Raw genomic sequence first — 15,042 nt, forward strand, 5'->3', positions numbered from 1 at the left:
TGGTAATGCGTGTGCGGGGTGTGTGAGGGAACCACAACAGTAAGCAGACGCCCATGTCCGCTTCAATGTGCCGATCCGTGACAGCATTCAGACAGGCCACCACCGCTTCCCAGTACTCAGTGAGCTTTACACAAGACCATAACATGTGAGCAAAATCCGCGTCCTCTACACCACATCTGGGGCAGAGTGAGGATGCGCCCTCAAAATATTGCGAGATCTTAGCTGGCGTCAAGTATGCACGGTGAAGGGAGAAAAACTGGACCAGCTGGAACCTGGCATTCCTAGTGCCCTTCCACGCTCGCCGCAAAAGCTGCGGCCACGCCGTCTCAGGGATCGGTCGCCCGATATCCCCCTCCCACTTGGTTCTCAGCCCATCCAGGGGCTGCAACGGCGCAGTCGATAGTCTCCGGTAGAGGCAGGTGATGGCCTTGTGAGTGCCAGCCGCCATGACCACATACTGACAGCCCGCAGATGTCGGTGGTTCAGAAAGGCCCTTCTTCCAATGACTCCGGATACCGGCCACCAGCGAAGCATGCAACAGATAGTACCCCCGCGGGAGGCCGTAAGCGTCGTGCAGCTCCTGAAACGAGAGCAGCGATCCCTCCTTGTACAAATCACCGATCATTTGCAGGCCAAGTTCCTCCCAGGTCGCCAGCGCAGACCAATCCCCCCCATGCGGGAAGGCGGTGCACATCCCTAGTGGGATCTCGGGAGCATAAGGGCGAGCAATGCCGGACCGCCTATGGCACCGCAGCCAGCAGTTTCTAATCGTCCGCTCCTCCCCTGTGAGCTGGGAAAGGTCCAGCTTCTGGCCTAGAATTATAAAGGAACTAACGTATCTCGGGAAGATGGCGCCTGCCGCCCCCTCTGGGCCTCGGAATTCCAAAGCCACTGCCTGGGTAAGCCACTGCAGCTGTGCCGCCAGATAGTACCATTCAAAATCGGGGGCTGCTAGTCCCCCGTCTGATCTGGGGTGCATCAACGTGGTCAGCGCTACACGCCTCCTGCCCGTTCCCCAAAGGAACTCAGTAATTAAAGAGCGAAGTCTGGTGAAAACCGATGTCGGGATCCAGATCGGCAACGTGCGGAACAAGTATAAGAGACGGGGTAGTGCCACCATCTTTAATAACGCCACTCGCCCCGCGACCGATAACGGAAGCGACCGCCAGAATCCCATGCAGCCACGTAGGCTCCGGATCGCTCTTTCAATGTTGCCTTCCAGGAGGTCCAACGGCGATCGGTATATGTGCGTGCCTAGATAAGGGAGGCAATGGAATTCCCATCGCAGCTCGCCCTCCGGTTGGGAGTCGTCCGCCCCGGCACCAACGGAAAGAGGCAGGATTTCCCCCACTTGACCCTCAGCCCCGACAATCGGCCAAAATCCGCCAGCAGACGCCTAGCTCCACACAAGGCAACATCCGTGTCAGCCAAAAACAGTAGGCAGACGTCGGCATAGAGGGATATGTAGTGCGTGTCACCTCTCAGCCGAAGGCCCTCATACGCTTGGCCCATACGGGCATGAGCAGCTAGGGGCTCTATGGCGAGCGCGAACAGGAAGGGGGACAGGGAACATCCCTGCCGAGTCCCCCGTCCCACTCCGTAGGGAGCAGGGATGGTAGCCCCTGTCCTGACCCGAGCCGTGGCCGCAGCATAAAGCAGGGCGGTCCACTTCACAAACCGCTCGCCCAGCCCGAAGGCCCCCAGCACTCGGAGTAGATACGGCCACTCGACGCTGTCGAACGCCTTTTCAATGTCGGTCGACAAGACAGCGGCACCCGGCAAACCAGCAGCATTGCCCCCATAACCCGAAGCAGCCGGCGCACACAGGTGGCGGTAGTGCGTTGGGGGATAAAGCCTGCTTGGTCCGAATGCACCAAAGCACGCATGTGAGCCAGTAGCCGCGTCGCAAGAATCTTACTCAGGATCTTATAGTCCGTCGTAAGCATGGACAGTGGACGATAGGCCGAGCGTGAGCTAGCTGCGCCGCCCCGCTTCAGTAAGGGGATTATCAAGGCCTCTCGAGCAGTCGCAGGTAGGACCCCGGTTTCCCAGGCCTCCCGATAAACCGTCAGTAAGCGCGGTATCAATATATCCGCGTAGGCTGCATAAAACTCGATCGGCAGCCCATCCGTGCCAGGGGTTTTACGACGAGCCATGTGTTTAATGGCGACCCAAATTTCTCCCTCAGAGATGTCACCGCCCAAGCGATCCGCATGTGCGGGGTCGAGCCGGGGGAGTCGCGCCGCCTGGAGAAACCCATCCAGCTCCTCTGGCACGCACGGCATCTCGCTCCTATAAAGATGCGCATAGTATGTCAAAAATTGGTCATTGATCTCCGACTGGGTGTACACCTCGTTCCCTGCCGGGGTGGTCAGAGCCACAATCGGGGTACCGCGGGTCCCCGGCTCGGCCAGCCAGGCCAGGAGGGATCCCACCTTGTCGCGCTCGGCATGAGCCCGGGTCAGGAATTCTTCATAATCAAAGCAGCGCAGCTTCTCCGTCGCCGTCGCCACTTCCTCCCGCGCAGCCGAAACCGCCGCACGAGCATCAGGGGCCATGTGGTGACGCCGCTCCTCCTCGCGCAAATGAGCCTCCCTCCGCGTAACATCCTGCAGAAGAGTCCTACGGACTCCCGCGGTAGCCGAAATACAGACTCCCCGAACCACCGCCTTAAAGGCGTCCCACTCCAATGCTCTACTGGAGGCAGTGTCCGCGTTAGCAGCAAAATAGCCTTCCACCCCATTGCCCACCTCGGCCTTAAACACCGCATCCTCCAATGCCAGCGGGTTCAACCGCCAGGTCGGTATAGCCTGGCGTTGCCGCAGCCACTGGACCACTACGAGACAAGGGTTATGGTCAGAGATTGTTTTAGCCAAGTATTCACTGTGGCGAACCAAACTTTGAACATCCGGCGAGCACAGAATGCTGTCAAGGCGAACATGAAGCGCGTGTGGGGGGGAATAGAACGAAAAATCCTTCTCTGTCAGGTGTTGGGTCCGCCATGCATCAACCAGGCCTCAGCCACTCTGCCACTCTCCCCTACTCTTCGCCAGTCTGTGTGCTGCCGCCTGCGCCAAAGGAGGGTGAGACCTGTCTAACTCCACATCCAGTACAGAATTAAAGCCCCCCCCCATCAAGACCGCGTTGGCCAGTACTGTCGCCAGTTTCCCTGATAGTCGTGCAAAAAAGGCAGGTTGTTCCACATTTGGGGCATAGACGCTGCAAAGAGTCACGTCTCTCCCATCCAGGCGGCCCTGTACAGCTAAAAACCTCCCCTCAGGATCAAGCAATGTCTGCAAAGGTTGGAAGGGGACCCCGGCCCGCACCCAGATCAGAACCCCCCTCGCAAAAGCTGAATAGACCGTATAGAACAGCTGTCCCCTCCACCTGCGCTGTAAAGTCCGCCCCTCGGTTTGGTCAATATGCGTTTCCTGCAGAAAGGCTATTTGAATCCCCCTCCGAACAAGATAGGCATGCACCCTGTGGCGTTTCAGCATAGAGTTCAGTCCCCGCACATTCCAGGTCACACACTTCAATTCAGGTAGGGTCCCCATTCAGAGCAACAAATACAGTCTGGACGAAAGATAAAAGTCTAGGCACACTGACAACCTCCCAAAACCAGCCCCGGAAAACCGCCCAACAATCCCATATCCCACCCATCCCCAGAACAGGCCCCAAACAGTAGAGTCCCATCCAAAAGTCAATATCCCAAGTATAACAGTCTCCGGCAACTACCAGAGTCCCACAATAGGTGTGAGATAGGGAGGGTGGCCTGTCGCTACGTCCAACAGACCGTGAGCTGCCCGTGTCACCTAGCCGGCCCTCCCCAATGCACCCCAAATGCCCCACATCCCCACCCCTGCAGAGGTAGAAATCACCAACGGCGGAAGGCAGTCCCTCCGCAACAACACAGCTCTCCGCTCACCCAAGCCGCATGCCTCCACCCCAAGCCCAGACAAAGGCCCGGCTGCAAATACAATACCAGCACGGAGGGTCCAGGGGATTATTCGTCCAACAAACCATCAGCTGTCCCAGGCGTGACATGAGGCGGCCCGGAACCACCAGCACCCGATTCCTCCGATACCACCTCCTCTGAGCCCTCTCGAGAGCCCGTCTCCACTGCAGATGTCGAAGCCACCGCCTGGGAAATATTAGAGACCGCCCGAAGGGCCTCCTCGCGCTCCAGCGCAGTCTGCGAGACAGATGGCGTCCCAGCCTTCGGCGGTCGCCTTCTAGGCCTCCTGGTCCGCTTGGGTCGCTGCGCCATCCTCCGCTGCTCCCCAGAATCGGGACGACCATCCGCACCAGCCTTGTAGAGCTCCAACCAGTCCCAAACTTCATCCGGGGAATTGTAGAAGAAGGATTTACCATCCATCATAATCCGCAGGCGGGCAGGAAACAAAAGGGAGTAACGGATCCCCTCCTCTCGCAGAGCTTTCTTGACTGCCAGAAAGGTGGAGCGCTGCCTCTGGACCTCAAACGAGTAATCCAGGTAGATGGAGACCTGAGCGTTGTCCACCCGGTAGGGGCCTAGCGCCCTCGCCTTTCGCAGAATAAGATCACGGTCTTTGTAATGCAGCAAGCGCGCCACCACCGGTCGTGGCGGCCGGCCCTCAGCAGGAGGTCGAGCAGGTACTCGGTGAGCGCGTTCCAAAGTGTAGAACGGGGTCAGACCCTCCGGGGCCACCACGTCGCGCAGCCAGGGCTCCAGGTTGCCCAGCATGTCCGCCCCTTCAATTTTCTCGGGCAGGCCAACCACGCGTATATTGTTGCGGCGGTTGCGCCCCTCCGCATCCTCCGCCCTCTGCTCCAGGAGGTGCACCCTGTGTCGCAGCTCCCCCAGCGCAGTATCAGTTGCCTTGGTCCCCGGTTCCAGTGCGTCCACTCGGATCTCCGCTTGCTTGACCCGGTCCGCCAGCTTACCCTGGTCCGCCCTTAGAAGCCACAGGCTAGTGGACACCTGTCCGATGTCTTGGCGCAATGCCTCCCTGGTATCGGCAATGGCTTGCAAAATCTGTTCCAATTGGCCCTGTGGCAGGCCCGGGGTCGAGCTTATGTCCACTGTAGAGCCTTGGCTGCATGCCGCTCCCTCCTCCGCCTCCGTCGGGGGCTTCTGACATCTCCCCATGGCGATCGGTGCCCTCCAAAACTATGTCGTCGAGGGCGCAAGACGCGTTGGCGGGTCCTCAGCTGCAGGGTCGCTTCCTGAGGCGCGCCCGCCACAATGCAGGGGGCACCGAGCCCAACACCCCACAGTAGGAAGTCCGCCGCTGGCAGCACGTGAGTCCCCCGAAAGTCGTGGGTCCCAGTATCGGCCAGGGGGGGGTCAGCGCTACAGTGCGCCAGACCAGCACCAGTCCCAGGGCTTCAGCGTCCAACCAGCAGCCTCCTCGGGGCAGCAGCGCCCTCGTTGACAGCTCCCTGCAGGCTCCCCCAGGCCCCAGGCACCTCAGAGGCCCCCCACTCTGCCCCCTCGGGGCACTCACCGCCAAAGTCCGCAGCGGTCAAACAGGGAAGCAGCTGGGCAGCAAGGCGCCTTCCGCCTGTCGTCGATTCCCGGAGTCTAGTCGTGTGCCCCGGGTGCAGGTCAAAGAAGCCCCCGCTGTCGCCTGTGCTGGCCTGGCCCCTCAGCTCACGGGCTCCACTAGCCTTCCGTGTCCCAGCGCACCCGCTGGGCCGCCCGTACTCCGCTGCCGGAGCTCCGGTCGCGATGTCACCGACCCTCACAGTGGTCGGCGGCCGGGCAGCTCACTCCGCAGGTCGGCCACTCATCCAGCCGAGGTCGGGATGCAGCCGAGCACCCAGGCCGCTGCAAAATGGCCGGCGCCGCGCCGGAGAGCTCGGGCCCAGCACGTCCCCGCGCTGCCGCCGGGACAGCGTCTCTGCTCCAGGGAGAGCCCGATAAGTCGCGGGCAGGGATGTGGTCAAGCCCCGGCCAGCAAGGCCAGCGAAGGGGCTAAAACACAGGATAAACGGGAAGGCCGTGGCGGAGCTCGGAGCTCACACGTCCATTCCTAGCAGCGGCCAAGCCACGCCCCCCCAGGGGAGTGATCTGATAAGGTCCGCGGCAGCGTAGTTAATGCTCGGAACCAGCCTGCAATACCCGGAGATACTAACCAGTAGTCGATTCGAGTCCAGGTGTCATGGAACCCAGAATAGTGTGCATATGAAGTGGAAGTCAAGTGGTGTGTGCGTTCTTTGTCAACCAGGTAGAATTGTCGGCAAATCTCCTGCAATACAAGGCGGGAGCGGTGTTTGGTGTCAGGTGAGGTGGCGGTGCTATCTCTAGTGAGATTCAATGATAAATTAAAATCCCCCCCTATAATGAGCAGACAGGGATTCAGTGCTCACAAGTGTGTTTGGAGCGAGTAGTAAAATTCCGGAGAGTCGATGTTAGGACCATAGATACCTATTATTGCGACAAAGTGGCTCATCAGTGTGCCCACAACCATCAACAAACGGCCTTCACCATCATCTATCACCCTGCACAGAGAGAATGGGACCCTTTTATGAATAAGTATGGGCACCCCTCAGGAGCATCTACTATAACTGGAAAAATATCTATGGTTTCCCCAACTCGCAGCTATCGCAGGAGTGTCCGATTTAGACATATGGGTCTCCTGCAAGCAGGCTATATCAATATTGTGACGTAATATGTAATTGAGCACCTGGCATCTCCTGCGATCGATGTTCAAGCCCCTGACATTCCATGACATCAGTGACAGACCTGAGGGGCCGGTAATTCTACCTAACCGTGCCATTTTAGAATCGGAACATTGATCATGAAGATGGACAAGTTAAACAAGCGCCATAAAACAATGACCTGTGTACCAATATTAAACAAGCAATAACCAAAACACGAGCTGCGCATAGGGCTGCGTCCCTATCTCTAAAGTTCATAAGCCTTGCAATGATTGGTCTATGATTGGTCGTGGCGGCAGGCCAGGGTTGGGGCTGGGGCCCAGCGACCTGTGAGCACGCTCTACCACAAATCCTTGTGTGAAATTTTCTCTGCCAAACAGTTCAGATAGCAATTGTTCCACAAAAATGTCCATACGACCTGTATTGGCAGATTCTGGTACGCCAAGAAAGCAGACAATATTGCGCCGACTGCGCGCCTCCAAATCCTCATTTTTAATCGCAACCTCCTTCAATATACGCTCCATCCGGTCCAGCTGTTTCTGCGACTGGGCCGCCCCGTCCTCGACATCCGAGATTCGCGCCTCAGCCACATCCAGGCGATGGTCATGCGCCTGTACTTTAGAGCTCATAAATATCAATGTAAATGTAAATGTCAAGGTATTTGTAGAGCACACTGCCACCAAGCAGTTTCCTGGCGCTATTACTCATACCGCCGTGGAACCCTTCCTGGCTTTCCCTGTGAAGTGTCCACTCCTGGGCACCGACAGGGTGAAACCAGGCATCCTAGCGCTGTTGGGGCTGGTGTGGAGGTTAAGCAAGCTATTGCCCAGAGTTGCAGCGTGGGGCCCATGATTAGAATAGGCACAGAGGCGAGAATTGTCAGGTCTGAGGAAATTGAGCCCAAGACCCGCCGAGGGGGGAATTGAACCCTGGTCCCGGGCCAGAACTCTGCATCAGGGTCTGCCGCTCTAACCATTGAGCCACACTCCTCCTATCAGCCAGTCTTTTATCCAGTCTTTTATCCAGTGCATCAAATCTGCTGTCTAGTGCTTTAAAACCAGCTCTCATTTCCTTGAGCATAGCAGCTGTGAGGAACGTTGGGTCTTCCGCATCCTCGGCTCCCTGGGCTCCCTCCGTCATGTCCGCGGGCTCCTCAGATGTACTATCCGTGACCTTCTCAAAGGGCAAGGTCCGTTATTTGGGATCTTTGCGTCCCATATCCTAAAATGTAGAAATGCACCAGCCAGGTCCAGCTGTGATGACAATGAAAGCTACTCCCACGGACCAAAGCAACGCGGTCCAAAAGCGCACAAGCGGCCAGCTGACCAGTCTCTGTGCTGTATCGAAAGTAAACTGCAGGCCAGAGATATCACGTGCTCCAACCAGACAGAGCAGACTGTCGGTTCTCCAGTATCATCAAAGGTGTACAGTGGCTAGCAGCACCCACACTCATAAAGGAGTACTGCACATAACATGTACTCAGAGGTCAGGAGACAGGCGAGCACCAGCTGGGCAGTCGACGACTGGAGAGGTTCAAAGCACACCCCCAGTGCAACAGCACTTCACATGCTCCAAGGAGGCAGCAGCAGCGCAAATCTGTTAATTATAGAAGGCACAAGGCTACACATATCTTCTCTTTTGACAGGAGAGTGGGGCACCCCAGATGGGTCGTTACATCCAGGGCCGTCCACGCTGGTCTCAAGCGCACTAATATTGGCGCAGTATTGGGCGAAGTCCGCCCTATCTCTTGTCCATGAAGGGAGGGGGGAGCCTGCACTTCCAGCATGGCTCTGCCCCGCACCGGCCCAAGCAACGCAGCGGATCAGGCCGCCATCTCACACCCGCCGTATCCCCCGAGCTGCACCAGGACCGGTGGGCCCTCTCCCCCACACGGTCCCTTTAAAAGGCCGCAGTCGCAGGGCTGGAGGCGCCCCACAGCTGTTACATGCGCCTTGCAGCCCGCCGTCTTATTTCCGGGGGGGGTGTCCCACCATCAGCGGTGAAGCGACAAGAGTCAGGGCAGCTGATCAGGGCACACAGCTCACCTTCCCCTCGCACGCTGCGCAGCTCGACCGGCAGTTCCGGCCAGCCGCAGGTCCCGGGCACAGAGCTCACCAACGCAGGAGCCGAGGAACAGCAAATCTGGAGGGTGAAACTGGACTCGGCAAATGTCGCTGGAATCCTCTCGTCTTCCCGGGTTCATTCATAAGTTCAGCAAGCTCATCATGAAATAGCTGGCTTAAGGCATAACCGGCGGACGGAGCTTCAGTCACTGGCGGCCATCGTAGTCGCCTGTGTGGCCACGTCCCCACAAGTTGAATGTTTCAGGAGAAAGAGAATACCCACTCCTCCAAAAGCTGATAGACGAGCAGCCCTGTTGAGTTTCCAGATATTTTTAGGTCTCCCCTTGCAGACAGAACAAGCTGTCTGGTTGCAAAAGACCTATTTTGGGCTTACTAATAATGGGATTTTCAATTTGAAAAAAGAAAATCAATGATCCCCTCACCATGGGAGTTTTTCCCCTGGTGTGGGGGGATCATTGAAATGTTTTTGGTTTAGTTTTGGATGGAGATAGGCGAAAGTAAAAACTTGCCATTTGTCGTCCGACTCTAGAAAGGGCTGGCGACAAATGATACGACATCCGATGGCACTTAATCTGTCAGACCATCGGAGGTGAATGTCAGCAGCAGAGATGGATTAATCTCCACCACTGACATACTGAAGTTCTGCCTGACTTTAAATGTGGTAGGTAGAACTTCAGTACAGTGGAAAGGGTTCTTTGTAGCCTTTGCAAAGGAATACCCTTTCCACCACACTATAAGTTAGGCCTTTTATTTTTAAATTATTTCTTTGGAGAGGGTCAGTTAGGACCAGACAGCAAATTGTTGCTGGCCTCTTTGCTTTTAAAAAAGCGATTTCATGCTATTTCTTTGTTTTAAAAAAATTATTTACCAATCAATATCAGATCAGTAAGCAGAACAAATGGTGCATGTTTCATTTTGTTGAGGTACATGCTAATGACGTACATGATATCATGAATGTGTGCACCTCACAAAGATGCATCATTGCAACTTTTTTTTGTTTTTTCCTTTTTTTTCAGACTCTGCTGAACAACGTTTCGATAAAAGCATTGGAGAAGCCAACAAGTCGAAATGCAAGACCAATTAACTTACCAAAGCTTGCAATAAAATGGATACTGAAGTATCCAGGTTGACAACACAGGTCTGTATCCTTTATGACTGATTAAGCTGCTAGAACTGCTCGCCCGTGCACTGACAACAAGTCCAGGCTGATGAGACATACACTGCCTATCCTATGTGCTGAAGTTACTAACAAGTGCGCTAATTGTTAACAACATTGACACAGTGCTGTGTGAGGTAGAAAGTGTGCCGGCCTAAGGATGCAAAGTCATTGTGCACAGGATGACAACACATTAATTAAGTGGCAGAAAATATTCACTATGTAAGTTTCTGTTCTCTTCTCTCATTAACTGTGCGAGGAGTGTGGTGTAATATAAGGTACTGTTGTGCAACCTTAATATGTAATACACTCACAAAACCATCTTGGGTCCAGTCAGGCTCGTTTGTAAAAACTGTAGCCAGCCCTGGGTAGCTGTGGCCTCGAGCAGTAAGGCTTTAACAAAGCGTAAATCATGTAGAAGCACGAAACAATGAAATAAGAAAGTCACGCAACATGAAAGAAATCCAACACCAATTTATACAAATAGATTATATTTTCATGAATTTTTAGACGCCAAGCTGAGCAAAATCTACCAGAGGTTCCTTAGATATAGATTTGTAAAGAAAAAGTTAATCTCAGTTTAGTCCAAGCGCACACAGGGTTAGTAAAAGTAAAGTTTGGAAACTTTTGAAAAGTTTGAAAAAGGTGTGCTCAGCTACTACAGCCCAAGTTGGGCGATCAATTATGACAGGGAGAAGGTCAGGGAGCTAATAAGGAGTATTTGGACACTTACCTGGTCAACAAAACAGTCTTAAGTCTAGTTCCACACTTTACTTGGATTTGGCTGGTAAATCTGTGTCGGTCTGGATCTCTGATGTGCTTGATCAACTTGTGCCAGTAAAATGGACAAAAGGTCGCAGCACCAGATCCAGTCCCTGGTATAACACCAAGCTTGCTTACATGCGTAAAGAGTGTAAGAGGTTGGAGAGAGCATAAAGAAGGAATTATGACCCAAATGTGAAAAAGCTTTATGGTGTAGCTATTAAGCAATACCATGGGTCTATCCAAATAGAACGGGCCACCTATTATGCGGAGGAGATCAGGTGCAGCAATAATCCATCGAAAAGTATCTTTTTGATACTGAAAGCGCTGCAATCATCTACTGTCTCGACTGCCACTTTGTTGACATCTAATGATCAATGTGATGCCCTGGCCTCCTTCTTTGTGGAGAAGGTGGAGAAGATCTACCAATCTTTCCCCCAGGTTGAATCAGTTCCTGCCCCCATGGCTCGGTCCTCTACTTCATACTCGCTTTCTACTCTCCAAGTCTGGCTCCCCATCTGACCCCGTAAAGCCTGCATACACGTTGAGAATCCTACCTGTGCTCATCCCCCTGGTGTGCCATGTGATCAACCTTTCCCTCTCCACAGCGACTGTGCCTTGCGCTTGGAAACATGCTAAAGTGGTTCCCCTACTAAAGGATACTAATTCAGATGCCACTAAGTTGGAGAGTTTCCGCCCCATCTGCCTCCTGCCCTGGGTCTCGAAAATCTCGGAGGTCCATGTCAATACTATTCTGATGGAATACCTGGAGGTTAACAATCTTCTTGACCCATCTCAGAATGGATTCCGTCCTGGTCACAGCATGGGGTCCTCTCTTCTTGCGGTCACCCAACATCTGAGATGGGCTTTAGATGCCGGTCGCAAGTCGGCACTAATTTTGCTTGATCTCAGTGCCGCGTTCAACGCGGTCTCCCATCAGATCCTGCTCAGGCACTTGGAGGAGGCAGGCATAGCTGATGTCGCCCTGGATTGGTTCACCTCCTTTTTGTCTAGGCTGACTTTCCAGCTGATCGCCCCTCCTTTTTCATCTAGAGTCTATGCCGTCAAGCAGGCGGTTCCTCAGGGTTCGGCTTTGAGCCCCAACCTGTGAAATCCGTATATGCAACCATTGGCAGCGGTGGCTAAAAACAGAGGGCTCAGGGTGGTGTTGTATGCAGACAATACCCAGTTGGTAGTCACTCTCACCGACGACACTACTCGGGATGCCTGCACGTTCCGCAGCGATCTCGAGGAAGTCGCTGGGTGGACGACTGCCAACTGTTTAAAGCTTAACGCTAGTAAGTCTGAGGTTTTGTTGATGGGGAGAGACCCAGAGTTGTGGTGCGAACATTGGTGGCTCGCCGCTTTGGGGGTGGCACCCGCCCCTAAACAGGTGGTAAAGAACCTGGGGGTCTGGTTGGACACAGCCCTTAACTTTAGAACTCAAACAAAGAAGATGGCTTGGACGTGCTTTGGGCTGCTGCGGGGGCTTAAACCCCTTCTGGGCTTCTTTGACCCTTCAGTCAGGCAGGTTGTCGTCCAGGCTTTGATTTTGTCCAGACTGGACTATGCTAGCTCCCTCTACATCAGGGCTAATCAGACCGAGATTGTCAGACTTCAAAGGGTTCAGAACACAGCAGCCGAGCGCTCCTTGGCTTGCCAAGCATTGTTCTATCTCTAATGCTATTCACCGACTTCATTGGCTGTCCGTTGCTAGGCGCATTGAATTTAAGGCCCTCTGCATCACTTTTAAAATTCTTAACTCCTCATCGCCTAGCATTCTGTCAGACCTGCACTCCATTTATACCTCCTCCCGCCAACTCCGTTCCACAGGACAGAACCTGGCTGTTGTCCCTAGGGTATGGAGGGCTCGTGCTGGTGGCAACTCTTTTCGGGTGCTGGCTTCTGGACTCTGGAATTCCCTTCCCATCTCCATTTGCAGTCTACAGCTTTATCTGCCCTTCCGTAAAGCTATGAAAACATTTGTATTCCCTTCGTTATAAGTTGTTTTGTTGTCTCCAGCTGTTCTAACCTGGTTTCAGCGCCGAGACGCCCCTTTTCTGGGGCAGCCGTGCGCTTTACAAATTAGCCTAACATAACATAACATAACTTCAATGGAGCGGTTCTGATGCTAGGAATGCAGGATTCTGAGGATGCAGAAAGATGCTCTGGGTGCTGTGTGGTCAACAGGGGTGTCCTTGCAGGTACTCCTTGGTCCATGGGTAAGAGGGGTGACTTTGGTCACTGGGGTCGGTGTGCCTCGAAGTCCTCTTGAAACCAGTAGAAGACCATCTGCAGCTGGCCTTCCAATCTCTGTTCAGAGCAGGTCCAGTGGTGTATTTTGGTGAAGGCTGGTGTCTATCTTTCTTGACTAATCTAGACTCAGACAACCCTCCTAGGTCCAGCAGGCTTGGGTGCAACTTTTGGCCATTGAGGATCAGCCTCCTAAAGTGCCCATCAGCGGTCAGTGATTATTCAAGGAAAGTGACTACTGACTTGCCGGAATGAGCTACTTCAGCTTGGATCAGCCGGCTGACCCTTGGAGTCACTTCTTTCGTCTGGGGCTTGGGGAGTGCCTTTTACACAAGCCAGGAGTCACAGTCACAGTCTTCTCTTTGCTAGCTCAGGATGCAGCATGAACAGTTCAGCAGTTGGTGCAGGACTATTTTGCCAGGCCCAGAGGTAAGCAAGGCAGTCCTTCCTTGGTCATTTCTCCAGCTCAGTTGTGATCTGAGGTTCAGGATGCCATGGATTTCATGTTTCTGCCCAGTAAGTGCTGTTGGGGATGATATGGTCATTATCCAATGAGCTACCAAGATCCTTCCTGCCCTGTAATGACTTCCGGCTATGCATGGGCGTAGGAAGTGTGGGGGACGAGGGGGATATATCCCCCCCAGATTTTAAAGTGGGGGGGACACGGGGTACAAAAGAATTTCCCCTCTCCCTTCTGTTAGTGACAGAGCCATTAGCGCGCAAAAGCGCTACCTAATGGCCCTGTACTTGACCTGCCCAGAGTCAAAGAGGACCCCTGCCCTCTGCCCTTTGTTATGCTGCAGGAAGGCTCGGAGGCCTGGGAAGGGCAGAGAAGGAAGACAACTCTGTCTCTTTTCTTTCATGCCCAGAGAAGGCAAGCACAGTGTCAACTTCTCCTGCGTCCTGATCTGCCTCTGGCAGCGGCCCTCCTCCCCCTCTTTCTTTCTTTTTCCTCTATCTCTTTCTGTCTCTGTCTTCCTCCTCGTTCTGATTTCGAGACAGGTTCTCTCTTGTCTCTCTTTGTCTTTATTTGTTTCCCTGTGAAATGGATCCAAAATAGGAAGGACACTTTGGCTGGAAATGTCCCCATTTGCTGATGGCTTTATAATTCCAAAGAAAAACCTCAGGACGGAGAGAAAAACATTATTAAATACCTAAATAAAGCGATACAGAGTGGTCAGCAGACAGGCCAGATTGTTATTCACACCCACACACATTAGCACCACTTTACAGAGTTTGCCAGTGAAAGCGTTACTTTCTTTTTTTCTTCTTTCTTTGAAGAACATTGTTTTCCCAGGGTGGGGAAGTGCACCATCCCTAAAGGGACTGCAAAACCTGGTTGAAGAGTGGAGTAGAAACCTTTAATATGATCGTTTTCAACGGTTTTAATTATTTTAGCTTATAAAATGTGTACTGCAGCTCTGTGTTCGGGGATGTGGTCTTTTTTTAAACCAAACTGCTTACATTTTAAAAGGATATAAGCAATGGATATTGAAACGGGTCCCTTCCTGACTGGTCCTGTAGCCATGTCCTGAAATTTACAGGCAAAATCACTTACTGATTTCTGAATAATGAGTTTAAAACTGTTAAGGTAACCATGTTGTTCCTGATTACATTTCACATGCTTTGCTTATTCTTGCATTCCTTATGAGTGTTTGCTTTTTCCAGGGTGTTCTTTGTTTTTTTCAGGCAGCATTTTACTGTTGTCTAGTGCATACTTTAAATTTAGTTGCAGCACAATTGAGTTGTAGCTTAAGGCAGTGCAAGTTTCTCTCAGTGGGGCAGTATGGTGTTCAATGTGGGAGAGGATGTTGCACTCTGGCCAGAGCTGCTGAATTTGGAACTTGAGCATCATTTTCAGCCTTTATGACCAGTCCACCAGACCACACTCCTGACAAGGCTCATTCCGATGCTACACCTTAGAAGGCCCGATAGACCTTAGAAGCCCTGGTGTATTAGCACCCGTAGGTGGACCCTAATGGCGGCAAGTGTGAGTTAACCTTGAAGGCCTGTCCACCACAATCCATACTGCAGTTCACCTCCAGTCTTGCGAGCAGGCATGCAAAGAAGCGCACCCTAGACAAACCATCGACAGTGACTGTCACTGAGGTCACAAGATCCTTGAGGCCAGTTCACAGCACCCAT

This window comes from Lissotriton helveticus, chromosome 3_1, assembly GCF_964261635.1.
Source record: "Lissotriton helveticus chromosome 3_1, aLisHel1.1, whole genome shotgun sequence".
Classification (NCBI taxonomy): domain Eukaryota; kingdom Metazoa; phylum Chordata; class Amphibia; order Caudata; family Salamandridae; genus Lissotriton; species Lissotriton helveticus.